This window comes from Marmota marmota, unplaced genomic scaffold (genome assembly GCF_001458135.2).
Source record: "Marmota marmota marmota unplaced genomic scaffold, marMar, whole genome shotgun sequence".
Lineage (NCBI taxonomy): Eukaryota > Metazoa > Chordata > Mammalia > Rodentia > Sciuridae > Marmota > Marmota marmota.
This window is the reverse complement of record NW_025999900.1, coordinates 63707605-63721470: the sequence shown is the minus strand read 5'-3', so window position 1 is coordinate 63721470 and position 13866 is coordinate 63707605.

Below are 13866 nucleotides of genomic sequence, written 5' to 3'. Positions count from 1 at the left end.
CACGTTGACTGGTCTGGACCTCGTGCATTCTCTGAGACTCAGCCCAGCGTCACCTCCTTCTGTAGAGCAGTGGTCTCTCTCCTGTGGCTCCATCCCAGCCTGACCATGGCAACTGGCCGTGGAGCCACTGCTAGCAGCTCAGGTGTCCCCCATCTGGACTCTTGTCTCTACCTCCTTATTGTTTTCTGGGGCCAGAGCTAGGACAGCCCCAGAACTTTCTGGGGAGAGCTAAGACCCAGGTTCCTTGGAATAGCGGTTTCTGTGGTTGGGAAATGGGGACATTGACTGTTCACCACTGTGAGGATGGTCAGGTGCCCTGGGCTTGGCGCTGGGGACACTGCAGTGGAGAAGCAGTGAGTTACCTGCGTGGGAGGGGCTCACCCACGGGACCTGTTACACGAGTGGCATGTTATTATTATGTCAGCTTACTGCTGTATCTCAGTTACCGTCGAGTGCCACATTATAAGTGAGCAGCCAAATGAATTTCTCCCTGGGCCTGCCCTGCGGCTCCACCCAGACTGGGTTCCAGGAGTCTGCAGACCCCCAGGTCCCACCAGGGCAACTGCTCTTGTGATTTTTACCACCATAGATTAGTTCAGCCTGTTTTTTGTGCTTTATGTGAATGGAATCATGTCGTATGTGGTCTTCTGGCTTCTTTCAGTCCCCATCATTATGCTATTAGTTTGTATTCATAATAACACTCAAATCCCCCTCCTATGCCGCAGTCTGGCTGGGCACAAAATAACCGAGCCACCACGAGGCACTTGTAGGTTCAAACAGGAACTCCTTTACTGCCCAAACTCCCGCACGCCACCCACGCGGCCCTTCCAGGAACACCACACACCAACCGGAACTCCCTCCACCGAACTTCACCAACCAACGCGAACTCCCCAGGAATCCCCGCGAGAACTCCAAAGTAGTGGGCAGGCGGACAGCAGGGGTCTATATACAATTGAATACACAGCCTGTTTCAATCCAGGATCATCCAGTCACAGCAATTATACACAGCTTAACTTAATTATCAACATCTTAATGGCTCACCTCTCAACCATTACTTCTGGAAAAATGCCAGGGGCCATTCCGACTTGGGCTGTGGCTCTCAACACTCCCCCAGCCTGACACATAACGAGTGATTAATTAATAATGAGCCTTGGCCGTGGGAACCTGACCTGTCAGTTCCTGAGTGAGACCCTAGTCTCTTGTGTTGCTGATATAGGCACGTGAAGGTGCTTGATTGATGGTGGTATCACTTGGTGTCTGTCATTTGGCATGGCCTTGGCTCTTGGTAAACACCCAACAGCAGCCTAAGTCCTTCCACTGGGCCCTGCCTGTGCTCCCTGGAAACCAGGACCATGGCTGCTCCCTGCTGGGCCAATGTCTCCACCTATCAGCTGGACTCCCCACCTGTGCCCGAGGACGGGAAGCCCCCGGAGGGGAGACTTGGAAGATGGCCCTTGGCTTGGTCTTCCAGGGAGAAGACCTTGTCCTGCTCCAAAGCTCCCAGGTGGAAATCTCCAGGCCCACATCTTTACCCCAAGGCTGTGTGGGGGCAGGTCCCCAGGAGTCCCTTGTGTGTGCTGTATCACTCACTCCCGGAACAGACAGGCTGTGGCTTCTCTCCCCAACACCCATTTCACAGAAGGCGGGGTGAGGCTCCCAGAGCAAGAGTGAGTGTTGATGGGGGATGAGGCCCACCCTGTGCCCTGCCGTGTCATGGCCTGCAGGACCAGGACAAGCCAACGGAGAGGAGAGGAGGCAGGGAGGAGCCAGGCTCAACGGAGGGTCTGGGTGTTGGGCGTATTTGAAATAAATCACCAGCTCAGTCTTCAAGTGGGGCATGGAACTTTATTTGCCGGCGGGCCAAGGGGCAATGAACAGGTCGTCTCTGCACATCTTGACCCCTTGCAGAAGGTAGGGTATCTCTTTTATAGCTCAAAACTTCAAGCTACCAATATGGTCAAGACCATAGCAACGAAGGAAGTGGGTCATGATGACCGAGTTCAGGGCGCAATACACTGCCCAGGAAAAATGGGAACTAACAGAGAGCATCTTACAAATGCATTTCTTAATAACACATTGTATAAGAATAACAGAAGGGATGTGGTTGTGGCTCAGTGGCAGAGCGCTTGCCTAGCACATGTGAGGCACTGGGTTCCATCCCCAGCACCAAAGGAAAAAAAATAAGCAAAGTAATATTAAAAAAAAAAAAAAAAAAAGAATAACCGAAACATTTTTCAAGCGCGGTGCATTGCCAAACAGGGTGTGCTTAGCAGGGGGTGGCCGAAGTGGGGTGAAGCCCTTCTTATATGAAATGGAGTCTCAGGGTAGAATGGAGTTTGGTCAAGGTGTCATTTAGCCATAATGTGGGAAGGCTCTTCCTTGGGGGCACTGGAGTGTGGCCGTGGAAGGTTGGGACTTGCCAGGCCTGAGCAAAGCGTCCCCCATGGAGGGAGCCCTGCTGGAGTGAAGGTGGAGGCCCGGGGGGAGAGATGGGCCATGGCGGCTGCTGGGGGTGTGCAGCAGAGGCCTGTCCAGGTGGGCGAAGATCCGCCAGGGGTGGGGCAGTGAGTCCCTCCTTCCTGTCCCAATAGGTGTAGGGCTCCGACTCTAGGTGCTGCCCCCCACCCTCTTTGTCACAGGTAGGTGAGTGAGGGTGGGATGGAGTGAGTCAGCGATGAGGGGTGAGGCTGGGCTGAATGGCCAGTCCTGGAGGAGGCAGGGTGATTAAGTCAGTGAAGGAGTTAGTCTCAGCTATATTAATTGTGTTCTCTGTCCTCACCTCCTGGGGCAGGCCATTCCTGCACTCCACCCTCTGAGGACTCAACCTGTGTTTCTCTGGTAGGGCCTCCACCTCCCCTGGCTCCACCGATGATCCATTTGCTCGATTCCCTCTTTTCTTTTAAGGTACTGGTTGCAGTCCCTGACCTGCCTCAGCTCCTTGCCAAGGTGTCCTGTCTCAGCCCCTGCCCAATTTACCCTGGCCCAGGAGATGTCCAAGGAGTTAACAAGTCCAGCTGCCTGGCCTGTGTCTTGTCTTCTGTCAACAATCTCTTTCCTCTCTTCTCTCTGGTGGGGAACTCTCTGGTCCTTGTCCTTTGGGACCCAGCAGCCACACTCTGTGGTTGCCTGGTCTTCTCTCTGCATTTCCTCTGCCAGTGCACTACCTGGGCTCCAGGACATGAGCCCAAGTGACCCCTGAGCATTTGCCCACTGGTGGGCACTAAGCATGGCAGCATGGGCCAGCTCGTTCCAGATGTGGGTCAGATGGGCCAGTAGAAAAGGGTTAAAATGAGAATTTCTCAGGCTTTCTCCCCCACTGCAGGGGCCTCACTGTGATGCCCGCCCTCTGAGGGATGGTCTAGTGTTTTCCTTGGGCCGTCCACCCCCCCGCAGGGGCTGGGCCCGGGCCCACTCAAGCCCCCCAGCCACACGGCTTAGCAGCAGGGCAAGGGCCATAAGGTGAGAGGTGGCAGGGATGGTGAGGCTTAGGGGTGCTGCTGGGGAGGAGTCACTAATTAAAAAAATCAACTAGATGTTGTTGATGCTTTCGATGATTCGCTCAATCCAGACAGGAACTTAAACAAAAATCCTTGCCCAGAGCTGCACCCCCAAGTCGTTCCTGCCTCCAGTTTGGGAGCCTCCACTGAGGCCCCCTGTGGAACAGACCCAAGCACCAGGTACGCTGGACACACACACAGAGCCCCACCCAGCCACCGGGACAGGCTGGTGACCGAGAGGCTGGTCAGAAAGCCCGTGTGGAGGGTGTACCATGCAGATCTGGCCCAGGTAAGAGCAGCTGTTGCCCTAAATCCCAGCTCCCGATCGGTTCCCATGCCACCTGGGCATTTCCCTGTTCCCTCCTTCTTTGTGCCCTGTGTGACCCCACGAATTTTCTAGGGCACAGTGTGTGTGTCTAGATCTTCGTGCTTGAGGACATGTGCCAGGGCCTTGGGTAGTGGTGACGTGGTGCCCTGAGGTTGTGGGCATGGGGTGTGGCACACCACGGGGACTCAGGAAGATGCCTGGGCGTATGGAGGAGGCGGAGGAGAGCAGCTGGGCAGGAACCAACCTCTGACATCGAGGAAGGACTTGTCGGAGGGCTTTGGGCACTCCAGATTTGGATGGTCACAGACACTGATTATCCCTGAAAACTCAATCAAGTTCCACTGAAAATAGAGCCAGGGAGCACCCCTAAGCCAGGGGCGCTGGCAATGCCCTGGGTCCGCTGTTGCATTTCAACCTCCGCCAGCATCTTCTGTCCTGGACCAGCCCCAGCTTGGCCGGGGTGTCCACTGGGTCCCCTCACAGAGATCTGCCTGCAGAACGCAGCTTTGTGTCCTCTGGGCCCAGGAGCGCCTTCTGAGGTTGACTCCTGACTGGGGCCAGTGGGGAGGGTCACCTCACCGGGCTGGGTCTGCACTGTGATCATCCCATGTTCAATTCAGGCATACTCAGGGGTGGACTGGGGATCCGGCCCCAGAATCCAAGAGCATCTCAGAGCCCTGGTTTGGGTTTTCCTCAAACAAGAGAGCAGAAAGGAGCCACATGGGAGAAGTACTAGGAATTAGCAAGCTGGCCATGCATGAGTCCCCGGTGTGTGTGGCATTACTCAAGAGAAGAGATCTGAAAAGTTCAGGGTCTCTAACAGTATCTTGGTGGAATTGTAAAGTGTGTTAGAAGTATAATTATGAGAGTGGGGGTCATGGTGCACACCTGTAATCCCTGACTTGGGAGGCTCAGGCATGAGGATGGCAAGTTCAAGGTCAGCCTCAACAACTTAGGGAGACCCTGTCTGAAAATAAAAAAATTAAAAGGGCCAGGGGTGTGGCTCAATGCTAGAGCACCCTGGGTTCTCCTGTACTGCGGGGGGAAGGGGGATATACATTATGAGCCGGGTGTGGTGGTGCACGCCTGTAATCCCAGCTGCTGGGGAGGCTGAGGCAGGAGGATAACAAGTTTGAGCCTGGGCAATTTAGTGAGACTTTGTCTAAAAAAAAAAAAAAAAAGAAAAAAGAAAAAGGAAAGGAAAGGCTAGAGATGTAGCTCAGAGGTAGAATACCTTGGTTTTTGCAAGAAAGTACACCTTATAAATAATACCCCCATCACACTACCTTGGTGTGTTTTCTCTCAAAGCTCAGGCGGCAGGTGCAGCAGCTACATTGTTGGGGTACTCATAGTTTGGTCAAGTGTGTGCAAGTTGAGGGCCTTTTTGCATGGTGCTGAGGTTTGAACCCAGTGCCTCACACATGCACACATGCTCTGCCCCTGAGCTACAGCCCCAGCCCTAGAGGGCCTTTTGTGCGATTAGGGGAAAGGGGCTTTCGGGGGGCCTCTGGTAGAGATGAAGATGGGGAGTCATGGTGGGAAGCTGGAGCAGGAGGGGAAGGGCACTGGGCAGTGGGTGTGCCTGTCCCCTGGTGGACGCAGTCTGACATGCCTCTGGGGGAGGCGCTGATCGCCATGACGTTTTGGACTGGCTTGGAGAGGAGTGCCTCTGCCAGATTTCTCTTTGAGTGTGGGAGTTGGGGGTGATGCTTGGCCGAGAGCAGGGGTGTTCCAGCCTCGCGGGCTGAGCAAGCGGTGAACTCGGGAAACTAATAGAATCCCCAATATCAAAGAAGAAGCGGAAGAACAGCAAGAGGGTCAAGGTCTACTCTGCCTTAGGACAGCCGGCCGGGGCTGGGGGCAGAGCGTCGGGGGGAGTATCTCCCGCCGGGGGTCCTGGTGGGGCCAAGTCTTATGAGGCAGTGCCATCTCCAGCGGGCTGTCCTTTCGACGTGTGTCCAGTCACCACGAGCCTTGCTTTTCTGGCTCTGTGCCATCCGGGGGGAAGCCCTCCTATCTGCCACTTGCTGTCAGTCCTTTCCCAGGTGTGGCTTTGACGGCCGTCGGGCAGGCTGGCAAAGTCTTTGGGTGGTAGGCCAAGCTCGAAGGCCTGTGGTCTCAGCACTTGTCACACCTGCTTGAAACACTGACGTCCCCGGAGGATTGGGCCTCTGGACTACAGACTAGTGAAAATACCCGATGAGCAGCAGTGAGACCCACGGTCCCAATGAGCAACCAGGCAACAGAACAGTGTGTGGCTGTGCTTGAGGGTTCCTGGTCTGTGGGTGTGCGCCCATGCGCCCAGGTGAGGCTCAAGTGGATTCCATATCAGAGGAGCTGTCTGGCTGTGGGCTTCTGGCCTCTAGTCCTTCTGGGATTTATAAATGTATAAACCCTGGGGATTATTAAGGGCCTCACATATAATGAATGAGCCTTTATACAGTTGAAGGTGAGACATATCCCCCTTTAAACATAGGGAAGGGTTTGCTGGGCGTGGTGGCCCAGGCCTGTAATCCTAGCAGCTGAGGAGGCTGAGGCAGGAGTTCCTAGCCAGCCTCAGAAACTTAGCAAGGGCCTAAGGAACTCAGCAAGACCCTGTCTCTAAATAAACTATAAACAAGGGCTGGAGGTGTGGCTCAGTGGTTAAGCGCCTCAGGTTTGTAACTAAATAAATAATAAGGAAGGGTCATGGGAAAGTTTTAAAAAATTGATGTGGGATGTATCTTGGCCAAGGGGCCTTGAATTCAGAGCAGTTGAGGCTGGGGTGAGATGGAGGCCCCTTTAGTGTCATCTGCAGGACTGGAATTCAAAACAGAACGGTTTGAGGAGATAATTCTGTCCCTCCATTAAGCCAGCTCCCAGGCTCCACCCGGAGCTCAGATACAGCTGGATCCTCCTGTGCCTCAGCCCAGGCAGTGTGTCCCAGCAACAAAGTGCCTGGCCTCTGCAGGGGGTCAGGACAGGGGATGCCACCACTCCTGCTGCTAGAGTATGCCACAGGGCCCAGGTTCCGTCCCATGGGGGCCTTAGGAGCTGTGCAGAGTGTCGCTGTTCCACCCGAGCACAGTGGACAGCGGAGTGTGGAGGGTCGCAGCCTCCGGGCTGGGCGAGCCTCTATTTCTGGAGGCCTGGTAGGCCGCTTGGTCTCCCTGTGCCTTGGGAGGCCAGCAGAGCAGCTTCTTGCATCAGAAGTCCTTGGGCAGCTACTGGCCCCCCAGCTGGTCCAGAGACAGCAGGGGCTATGACAAGGTGGCCAAGTCCCTGAGGTGCTGGAGGCGCGGGGGCCACAAGGGGAGAGCCCGTCGGGTGTGATTTGCAGACATTAGAGGCCTTTTGCAGGAGGCAGCCCTGTTGGAGGTGGGGCAGCTGATGAACCACAGCACCGGGAGGATGAAGTGCAATTGTCAATGAAGGATGGATTGCCCAGTCCCCCAGGGACTGAGAGAGGTGGGGCTTGATGTGATAAGGGGCCGCCGAGGGCTCTGGGAGGAGGAGGAGGACCTGGCCCCTCGACACCCTGGTGCCCCTGGAGGAGGGTGGACACCCGAGGAGCTCCTCCTGACAGGCCCCGTGGGAGGTGTCCATGATCCACAGGTAAACTGGACCGAAAAATGGAGGCGCAAAGGGGATAATCACACCTTTATTGGGTCTCAGATAATAAGTTTTATTATTTGAAATCCTTGTGTTTTTTTGTTTTGTTTTTAATTCTGGGAAGGGAATCAGGGCCCCGTGCCCACGAGGCCAGAGCCCTGCTGCGCCCCCCAGCCTGGTCACCCTGAGCTAACTCACGTTGGACCCTAACTCCTTGAACCAGGGCCCATGGAGTCCCACTTAAACAAGCCAATCGTGTCAAAGCCTTTAATTTAAATTTTTAGTTCAGTGCACGAAGAGTGTCTATGGCCAGTGTGTGATCCTTCCAGGCAGTGAGTCCAGGACGGTGGGGGTTTAGCAAGGCTGGGGTTAAAGCCAGGCATCTCTCTCTTTAAAAAATTAACTAGTGAACTGACTTAGTTCTGCAGTGCTGGGGACTGAGCCCAGGGCACTCTACCCCAGCACTTCTCAGGAGCCCTGAGGCTGCCCCGGCCCAGGCCCTCAGGTGCTGGGCAGGGATGCTGCGGATGCTGCTGAGTCAGGCTTGGCCTCCAGGGGACAGGCAGGTGGGCAGGTGGGCGGGCAGTGGGCGGGCTGCACAGTTCTCCCTTTCTCCTCCATGCCATGCTGTTCCTCTCAGGTGCCTCCCACCCCATTGGGTCTGGGGCCATGGGCGGAAAAGAGAATTATATATATATATATTACTGTTGGGGTGGGTGGGGTGTGGGGAGGCCCTGGCTCTGAGGTCCAGGGATGCAGAGCTGTCTCGCATGAGGCAGGCGAGAAACACAGCCTGTCTACATGGCAGAGATGCCAGGCCTGTGCGGATCCCAGGCCTGTACAGTCAAGAGGACCTGCGCCTGGGCTCAGCAGCCAGATACTGTGCTGTCCCCACCGGGGACTGGTGCAGGGCAGCCAGATGTGGCACCTTCTGGATCCAGTTGTAAGTCAAGGGTGCTGAGTGGCCTGTCATTCCAGTCTGAGGTCGAACCACCTGCTTGCTGTGCAAATTGTGTTAAAATATTCAGGCACAGTGAAGCCCCGGATGCAGGAGCCATGGCTGTTGTAAAGATGGTTTTACCTGTTCCCAGGGACAGGGCCTGCCCTCCCTGAGGGCCACGGGGGGGGGGGGGAAGCAGAGGGAGGCCAAAGCTGATGGGGAAATGCAAGCAGGAGGCTCTCTTGGAGTTTCTAGAACAGTCCAGGGAGGGTGAACCAATTTGGGATTTGTTAGTGTGAATAATTTCAGTGCTCTGGAACATGGGGGCTGTCCTGAGGCATCCGGGGAACATTGGTGCTAAATATGAGTGCCTGGTGGGGCAGGTGCTGCGGTTTGAGCTTGGCTTGGTTAGTTTGCATATGAAAGGATTTGGGTAGCCCTGGGAAGGCCTCCAAGATGCCAAACACCAAAAACAAGAACATGTGATCAATGCACCATGCTGGGGTCTAGTAGTGATTTCTTTTTCCCCAGAGTCTAGGCCTCACTATGGTGTCTATGGCCAGGTTGGCCCTGAATTCCTGGGACCCAAATTCCTGACTCAGCCTCCTGAGTAGCTGGGACCACAAGTGCTCTCCATGCCAGTAAGTCTGCAGATGCGGAAAGTTTTAGCTGCTGCACCCCGTCCTGTGCACAGATCTGCCACCAGCTGTGCGCCCATTCTGCTCTCAGACGTTCTCTCCCTCTCTGGCTCTTCCCAGGGGTGCTACGCGGACTCTTACTACTCAGGTCTTCTGCTGGAACGTGTGTGGTCATTTCTCTTGATTATAGACCTGGAGTGAAATTCCTGGGCCCCAGTTAGATGTGTGCGCAGTTTTAGGGGATATTGCTGAAGGGTTTTCCAAAGTGGTGGGGGCAGGTTTCCATGCTGTGACACCCTGAGCCGCTCCATCTGAACGCTCTTGCCTCTTCCGCTCCGAGGAGTCCCTCATCACTCCTTCAGTGTGAATCACTCATTCTTTTAGCAAATTGTTGTTAAGAGATCTTCTCTACCAGAAATCATTCTAGGCACTGGGGATACCAAGGGTGGTCCCCAGAGAACAAGGCTCACTAGCCGAGGGAACATGCCATCCACAGTCACACGCCACATAACATTTTAGCTGAAGATGCATATGTGACTGTGGTCCTGTAAAATGGCGATGGAGCTAAAAAACTCCTGTCACCTAATGACGTAGCAGAAGCATGCCTCACGTGTGTGTGGTGACGCTGGAGTAAGAAAACCTACGGTGCTGCCAGTTGTATAAAAGCATATCAATGGCAGGGCATGGTGGCCCACACCTGTAATCCCCCCGGCTCCAGAGGCTGAGGCAAGAGGATCATGAGTTCAAGGCCGGCCTCAGCAAGTTAGGGAGTCCCTAAAAAAACTCAGTAAGACCCTGTCTCTAAATAAAATATAAAAAAGGGCTGGGATGTGGCTCAGTGGTTAAGTGCCTCTGAGTTCAATCCCTAGTACAAAGGAAAAAAAAGAGTGTAGCGATGCCACTCTGCCCAGGGCATGAGGCTTAACCGTGAGCCCCTATGACTGGGCATGCAGCGCCAAGGCATGCTTCTTATCTTTATTTTAGAGGGTACCTCTTCTACTTACAGAAGGAAAGGTTGGCTGTTGAACAGTTGGGCATGTACTGTCTCCAGAGCATGATTGCACCATCCCGGCTTGTGGGACACACTGGGCCGTGTTTACACAATGAGGAAATTGTCTAATGGAGGAATTCTCAGAACATGGCCCTGTGGTGAAGCAATGCATCATTGCAAGCAAATACAGCTATGCTAATTCATTTCTGGTAAGATAGCCATAATTACGTGTCATTAATTGTTAATTGTTATCAGGGTTGCAGAGACAGGATGTCCAAGAAGAGCCCGGGAAGCTCAGGACATGCACCGTGCCTCTGCTCCCAGAAACCCTGCTCCTTTTCAGCAGACAAGTTTGTTCCTTAAAACTTATTTATTTGATGCTCAGAATGGAACCCAAGGCTTCCCCCATGCTAAGCACAAACCCTACCACGGAGCTCCAGCCTGTCCCCAGAGGGTTGTTTTTTCTAAACAGTCTTTTTTAGTTGGTGCTTGTTATTATTATTTTTTATTTTTATTTATTATTTTTTATTTTTATTTATTATTTTTTAATTCTCTGTGGTGCTGGGCTCAACCCAGGGCCTCACACATAGCTAGGCAAACACCCTACTGTGGCGCTATAGCCCCAATCCTATTATTATTATTATTACTACTACTACAACTATTATTTTGCAGTACTAGGAATTGAAACCAGGGCTTCTATCTTTGGGCCACACCCCCAGCCCTTCTTATTTTTTATTTTGAGACAAAGCCTTGCTAAATTTCTGAGACTGGCTTGGAATTTGTCTCTCCTGCCTCAGTCTCCCAAGTTCCTGGATCACTGGTGCGGGCCAGCACGCCTGGCCCGGTCTTTGTAATGGATGACTTGACTTTGGTGTCTCTGGAAGGTCCCCCACCCTCCGTGGCAGTTCTACCCTCTCGTAGCTGTCTTCCAGGAAAACAGGCAGGTCCTCCCCCTGTCTGGGCTGGCTGCTCTTCTTTCATGGGGTGACATAGCTGGGATGTCGACCAGCTCTGGGTCATGGTTGCTTGACTCTGCTGGCTTGGGAGCGTGGGAGGGGCTGTCTGGAATGCATTCTGGCCTGTTTTCTATGAAAGAGGGGCAAGGACGTGCTTCTGCTGTGGCAACACACACTGCGTGTGCTGAGATTTCTGGGTGTGGGTGCTCCTGCTCCTGGTGCAGCTGCCGATACCAAAATGCTCTGACCGACGGCCACATGGGGCCCCTCTGAGAGCCAGCAAAAAATCCTCCGTGCTGCCAGAGGAGACGGGTGGAGGAGCGCGGGGAGCCACGGTGGCTGGCCTCCCGGGGTCCTCTGCTTCCAACCACGACAGTCCCTGTTGGTCAACTCGTCTGGCGCTTATCAGGTGCAGGGACCGTGTCCACATAGTCACATGTCCTTAACCACAGGACATGTACTGAGAAATGTGTCACGGGGTGATTTCATCATGTGTGAATGTGACAGACTCACCAACACAAACCCCCAGAGTTTCGCCTCCAGCACGCAGAGCTGCGTGGTGTTTAGTGAAGCCTGTTGCTCCCGAGGCCATGGTGAGCCCAAGAAGATGGCACCATCAAGAGGCTCTGTGTGCTGTTTACGAGCCAGGGCTGGCCAGCAAGGGCTCCCCCCCCACGCTAAAACAACAATAAAAAGTACGGCAGAGTAAAAACATAAACTAGCAGCCGGGGTTTATGATCCTCGTCCAGCATGACACACTGTGCCTAATTGTACCTGCTGCACTTAGTAAACCTGTAAACTGCAGGTCTGTTTACGTCTGCATCACCTCCGGCACCTGAGCACGGGGGGTCCTCGACGGCAGGAGGCTCCTCCAGGATGCAAGTTGTGCATGACTGCCACTATGTACTCTGGATTTACAGAGTAACTGTGAAGATTGTGTAGAAAATTTACATATACTCCACATCCGATTTCCTTTATTTTAAGATCTTAGAATAGCATGTTGCATTTGTTACAATTAATGAACCAATACTGAGACATTATAATGAAAGAAAGTCCATCCTTTATTCAGATTGTCTAAGTTTTTACCCAGTGTCTTTCTTCCTTCCAGGATCCTATTCAGGACGGCGCCTTACAAATGAATGTCTTTTCTTTCATTCCTAAGACCAGGGACAAGCTGGGGCAAGTCTCGATAGTGATGGTTCCTGCTGACCTGGGGGACTTGAGGATCCCTTGGCAAGGGCACTGAATTGTAGGTTCCTTACCTTGAACTTTTATCCCACCCCCTTGTCTCACTTCTGTGTCCCTCTTGTCCCCTCTTGGGCTTCAATTTCCTCCTCTGTAAAATGAGAGCATTGGGTCAGCATCCCCAGGACAGGTGTTGTCCCAGGGTAAGAGCAGGGTGGCTGTTGGATTCCCATCCTGGGATCGAGAGCTGGCAGGCTTGGGGGCATCTCAGGGCAGACCTTCAAGTTCAGGGTGGGCTGGAGGCTCTGGCTTGGGAAGTTCTTGAAGTTGGGAGTCGGAAGCAGAGTCCTGCCCAGCTTTGCAGCATAGTCCCCCACTTTAGGCAAGGCCTTTCTCATCTCTGGGCCTCAGTTTCCCCACCTGTAAAGTGGCAGCTGTAGAACAGCTTCTGAGGCCCTCCTGGCTGGGAATAGGGCAGACTTCCCGCAGAACAAGGAGCCTTCTGTCTCTGGAGGTGTGCAAGCTGGACCAGTGCCCCTGTCATATATGTAGTATGGGGGGCTGACCAGGGGCGCTGAGGGTCCACCCGTTGTTTGCGGCATCCAGCCTCTGTGCCCACCCTCTTCCCTAGCTGACCTGGGCTGTGGTGGATGCCTGTGTCCTCCTTCCTAGCTCAGGCTGGGACTGCCTTTGGCTCTGGGCAGAGGGAGGCCTGTCAAGCTGACGGCACTCCTGGGCTGGACTTCTGAGGAGCAGGGAAGCTGGCCATCACTGCCTTGTGGTAGCTCTGGCTGCTTGTGAGCACAGAACCTGGCAGAGGCCAGACTTGAGTCTTGAGGTATGCCATGTACACCCTCCAAGCTCCAAAGGAGCAGAAGGAGAGGAGAGGAATCCCTGAGAAGGTAAAAATGAGGGTCTCTGTCTCCCCATCCCCAAAACTGACTCTTCACCTGGAGAATGTCTGGCTCTTCTTTGCTTGTGAGCCTGTGCATCTGCTGTTCCCTCTGTCACTTTCTGCTTTTCTAACTGTTGAACTCCTACTCATCCTACAAGGCCCAATGCAAAAGCTCCTTCTACTAGATCCTAGCTACTCCATGGCCTATCTTGTGATATGGTACACATCACCTGGAATCACTTCCCTATCTATGTCCCATTGAGATTTCAAGTTCCCTGAGGCTGGGGTGGTCTGATTCACCTCCAGGAGGTTATTGTGTGATGGGGTGGGTAGGGGAGGACACACGCAGCCCCCCTTTCCTGAGCTGCTTGTGGGCACCCTTGCATGCTTTTGAGCCCTTTCCTCCCAAGTCCCCTCTTCCCTGCCACGCGGGCACTATTACAGGACCCTCTGTGTGGACAGGGATGGCAGGAGTCAGAGACCCAAACGCAAATAGGTGTGAGCCAAGGACAGAACCAGCGCTCAGCCTTAAAGCCTGACTACTAGTTCGGGCAAGCGAGGCGGGGAGAATGAGAGTGCGCTCCGAGGCGACGCGGCCCGCGGGCGGCAGCCGGTGTCACCCACCAGGAGTGATCCAGGGACGCTGGTGGGTCGTGTGCGCTCCGCAGTCTCCAGGGTGGACGCACAGCCCCATTTTCGGGCCAAAGAAACTGAGGCTCCGAGAGCCACCGCGGCCCGCCCAGGTGCGGAGCCACTCGGGCACCGCAGGAACCCGGGCTGCTCTCCCGGGTCCGCCACCGCGAGCCCGCCCTCCGGCGGCCCGCCCGAAAACAAGCGTGGCCGGC